We start from the raw sequence: 5,500 nt of genomic DNA on the forward strand, positions 1-5,500 counted from the left end.
ACATGCTGTATATGTCATATTCAGCATTTGTGGAGTATCTATATTATAAGTGTGCTTTTAGAAGTTTACCTGCAAAACAATACCTTTTGAACTTTCACGCACATGTAAAGTGGATCTTGTTCGAATGCAGATTCTGACTCAATAGGTCTGAGATTCTTTATTTTTAATAGGCTCCCAGATGTTACTGCTGGTCAGTGGACCATACTTTGAATAACAAAACCCCACACTAATTTCCTTAGAGCCCTAGTAGATAAAAGAATCAATCTGTGGCTAAGTATACAGACAGTGATGGATATACATACATAAAGTGTGTGTGTGTGTGTGTGTGAGAGAGAGAGAGAGAGAGAGAGAGATGAAGAAGTTTCCTCCATCTGCTCAAAACAGAAAAGCATGTACTTCTGTAAAGAAAACAGGAAGAAAATCGGAGTTAGAAGCATTTTAGATGGCCTAGTGGAGGAGGAAAAACTGTCTCTGAGAAGAAGTAGGATCCACTAATTCGGGGAAAAAGTTAGAAAATCAAATTTGAAGCCGTGAAGTCAAGGCTTATTATCAATTCTGATGTTTATAAGAAATGTTTAAAGAATCCCAAATCCGTTCAAACTCTATGAGATGTTAGAACATAGGGGGGATATGTAAATCTTGAATTTCAGCCATGGACATTTGAAATTAATTCTATAAGCATTTAGGGAACATAAGTCATTAATAAAAATAATTATATGCTCTAGAAAGTTTAATCTGGTGCTATCCAAATTGAAGAAAAACCAAGGCTGGTACAGAGAGGTTGTTTATCATAAGCCAGGAAGGAATAAGTGTTAAGTGCCTGTGCCAAGGGGTGGAAAAGAGTCAAAGAAGAACCTGGGTCCTGAGGATGGAGGATGGAGATTCTCAGATGGAGACTCTCCGCAGTGATGAGGACCATGATGGTGCAGCTAATTAAGTAACAGTCCTGGGGAAAAAAGACAGTCTCTCTCTCTCTTTTCATGTGGCGAACAAGATGGAAGACATTCACTGTGCTTATTATTAATCTATTTTTCTCAAAGTTGAAGTGGTTCATAGGCATAACTCATGATAGGCTTAATAACATGATAACCAGGAAGTTCATAAACTTCTAAGCTCTTGAGAAATCTTCTGTATGCTGGCTTTTTGCCTTTGATCACAAGACGCATTGGCAAGAAGCAAATCCAACAGTGAGTTGCAGCTTTCACCTGGAGCTGGGGACATTTATCTCTAGTCATTCCATTGTTTCTATTGTTTTTATTCTTAGTGATCATCAGACCTTAATTTAAGACTTTTCCAGGAGTGATCTGGGGATAAAAACAGATGGCGATAAACTTCCAGGAAAAACAGTGGTCCTAAGTGCAGGGTTCAGGAAGACGTGGCCAGAGGCATCCAGGAAAGGGCACAGCAGAAACTTACTGCAAGGTGGAGGAGAAAAGTATAGTTTAAAGTCTCACAATAGAAAGCATTCTGTAAATAGTGGAAGGCATGGGAAATGACTCTTCATGGACAGTTCACAAAAAAAGTGTTTGAATTGTGAAAGGAAAGAGTAAAGAACTATGACTTGCCAACTTTGAGATGCCGTCAGGAAATCCAGTCATTGTAAACAAATTAGAGATCAGGCCTTAGGGTGTTGATGTGGTTTAAAATTATGATAGCAGATCTAATTGAATATTGAGGGAGTCAATGTAGTCTTGGTGATTCATCGAACAGTTGATGAGTGGAAACCAAAGAAGAAAATGTGAAAAATGATAGAACAATTAATGGAAAGTACGCTGAAGAGTAAGGTTTTACAGTTTCTCTGTACCCTCCAGTCAGAAGAAGGAATTCGGTTAAACAAATCCACTGTCATCAAATCCATTCCTTTGAATTCAGTCTAATTTGTATGGGAATTTCTAATTCTTGCAAAATCAGGTCAGTTATTCTTGATTTAAAATACAAGTTTCCCTAAATTAATACTCTACCTTAATGCTTTAGAGATACCAATGTGCTCTACTTATTAAGTGAATCTCAGAGAGAATATTTAATGAAAAAAATCCAGAAAATTTGAATGACCCTAAATGACCCATTGGGATAGTTAAAAGGCACTGTTCCTTATGCATATCAAAAGTCCCTTAATAAAACAGCATGGCATGCCAGAGGTTCATGGGTTCTGGTAGTCTAGCCAAAATAATAACCTCTAATAGCTTTTTTGGATTTGTGACAATGCATTATTAGAACATTTAGAATTCCAAAACACTATTATTTTCATTTCCTTTTTTAATCTACCAGCAATGACCAAAGGTTATTTGCTTGTACAGTCACCTTGTATATCTTATAGTGTGATCAGCATTTCCTTAAGGGCAGACTTGAGAAGATTCAGAGGTTAAATTTAGCCGGGTTGTTAGAATATGGAAAGCATCTCAATTTTATAGGCTATGTAATTGAATTTCATGAGATTCTCCCCAAAGTGATTTCCTTCCCCCAGTCCTGTCTTCTACAAAGTATCTTTCTTAATGTAAAAACTTTATTCTATCTCCATGTTCCTCTCTTCAATTTCTAACCAATCCCAATGGTAAACGTATATTAAGGAATTCTAGTTCTTTACCTGTCTACTGACAGTATTGAACTCACCAGTCACACAACCTTGGTAAAAAGTAAATGCAATCAAAATTTGCATTACTTTCTAAGGAGCTCCATACTGCTCTAAAGATGTAAATTCCTAACTTGGACAGTCATTTCTGATAGTCTGAGGCATTTTTAAATTTCATAAAATTATTTTCTGAAAGATATATCCTTGATAAGACTATTTTTATTAAACAGGTATTACTGAGTATCTATGTAATAACAATTACAGTTGTTACTGGGAAGAGTGGGTACAGATAAATGGTAGAAATTAAGTAAATATGATATCTTCATTCTAAGAACATAAATTGATAATACTTATATACTTACATAGATAAGTATATGAAAATTCTAAAATAAAACCAATTGTACTGTTAAAAATTGAAAGCATAGTAAGAACACGGAGTAGAAAAAGATGGAGGTCAACCAGATGAGCTTGAGGAATATTTCTTAAATAAAAGGGCATTTGAGCTAGCCTTTGAAGAAATGTATGTTTTCATTAGGATGGGTGTACTTCATTCAAGGGAGACTTGTAGGCAAAAGAGTGTTAAGTGATTATTGAGGAACAAAAAGGCAATTACAAAAAAAAAAGGTTTTGTGAAAGGAGAAGTATGATTGATATAGGATATATCGTGAGGCTATGCATGGCAAAGGTGGTTGAGGGAATATCAAGGAGGATCTTGAATGCAAAACTGAAAAAAATGGCAAGGTAGATCCATTGAAGATGTTTAAGCAGAAGAATTCCATCTCTAGGGTTGTGTTTGAGATCAATTAAAACTTATTTGGCATGACCAGAACAATGAGAAGATAATTTTTTGCATAATTTATTGATTTTTTTAAATTGGAAAAATGATTTTAAAAAGTTGCTATAATGTTTTTAATGTTTACTTATGATTTTTTGAGAGAGAGAAACAGAGAGAGACAGAATGAGAGCAGAGGGAGAGAAAGAGAGACACAGAATCTTTAGCAGGCTCCAGGCTCTCGGCTGCCAGCACAGAGCCTGACACGGGGCTTGAACCCGCTGATTGTGAGATCGTGATCTGAGCAGAAGTCGGATGCTTGACTGACTAAGCCACCCAAGGCCCCCAAAAGTTGCTGTAATTTAGATCAATATCATGATCCAGGTAATAAGTTTCAGTATCAGCTATCTTAAATTTAGAGTGAACAGCCTTTCTGCTTATTTACAACTTCTTTGTTTGATGTAGTGTAAGAATTGTTATAATTCAACAAGAGGCCTTCCTGTTCTCCTTAAACTGACATCTCTTTGAAATTTCAGAATGGGTACCATGAAATCCAAGGGAGAAATAACAGAAAAACTGGATGATGACTACTGATCTCTAGTTTGTTTTTTTTTTTTGTTAACAATGCCTTTTTACCAGAAATATGTGTCAATTAAAAGTCTTGCCTTATATAATTAATCTTCTCTTAAGAAGCAATCAGGTTTTCCATGTACCTCTTGTAACTTTGCTTTTTATCAACCATCAAATCTCACCATTCAACTTGTAAATGATGATTATTGCTTTTTTTTTCTCTAATTAGTTATTGTCAATTCATCTAATGTTCACTATTTTCATTAGCAAATGCTTTGGAATGAAATTACTGCTGTAAGCCTAGTGAATTAGTGCAGTTTGTTGTATTTATGCTTTTGTTCTAAATTTTGTTTCTCGTTTTTGAATGCTGAGCCTTGTCATATCCTAATAAAGAACTGAATGGATTAAGAACAGGAACAGAGAGAAAGAACAAACTTGTGGGCCCCGTTATAATTTTTTTATTTTTCAACCATAACCGACGGATTTAAATCAATAGTGTTGATTCGTGAGCCACCCCTTTCCCTTAAGAAATGATATAAGAGAGGATTTCTCAAAATTTTAAAAATCAGTAGACATGACATGTATTGAAAACCAAGTAAATAAAGACGGTTTGGGATGTTCTGGTTCAAAGTGAAACTTTAGGAAACAAGGCTTCTCAGACATTTATTTATAATTTCTTCAATAAATATTTTGAAGTTGAACAGAGCATCGTGCTAAATGCTGGAGATGAGAATGAGGCAAAACACTGAAACCCTGCAGTTTGTGATTTCGTTGAGGGAGCGAGACATCAAATTGAGAACAACCATTGCACTGGTGCTTGCGCGCGCGCGCGCGCACACACACACACACACGATGCAATGGCAACGGTAGTAATGGATCAAAAGCCTGGAACAGAATTATGAGAGAGTGTAATGAGAGTAAAATTAAATAAAGCAACAGTATACAAAAATCTCTTACCCTTATACGGGAAGCCTGATGCTAATTCCTATTCCATTGTATTCTATCCCTTCATAATGAAATTCTGGTAGTGACCTACTAAATGGATTTCAAAATCCGATAGCATCACTAATACCTGCAATTTGACAGAAAAAGTGTTACTAAGGATTTTTTTCATGACAAAGCATCTTACCATCTGCTTTTGCTTATTAAAGTTTTGTTGTGCTGACTTAAAAGTCGTCAGTTGTGTGGATATGGTGACCAGCCTGAGAGGGAACGGGGCTGAAAGCTGTCCCACACCCCTGCTATGCACAACTGCTCTTGTCCTGAGCTCCCTGGCTCTTCTGCAGTGTCTGCTGGTCTTGGCCTTTGTTGTTGTCATTATGTATTCATATCAACTATGAGGCTACTTAACATCTTTTCTTCTGCTTCACTACGTCAGCCATAGGTTAAGGGAGAAAGGAAGATGGCGCTCATAATCATGGGTAAACGCGCTGTTTCGATAGAAAGATGCAGTGAAATTTCCCTGATGGTTCCAGGATGCACCCCTACCCACTCCCCTTCCTCAACCCTCTTTACTCCGTTGCCACAGAAAATTGAACCTTCCAGAATGTTGTTTTGTATACCTCACTGCCTTTTCCCATTCTCCCTGT

Source organism: Crocuta crocuta, unplaced genomic scaffold, assembly GCF_008692635.1.
Source record: "Crocuta crocuta isolate KB4526 unplaced genomic scaffold, BGI_CrCroc_1.0 scaffold229, whole genome shotgun sequence".
Lineage (NCBI taxonomy): Eukaryota > Metazoa > Chordata > Mammalia > Carnivora > Hyaenidae > Crocuta > Crocuta crocuta.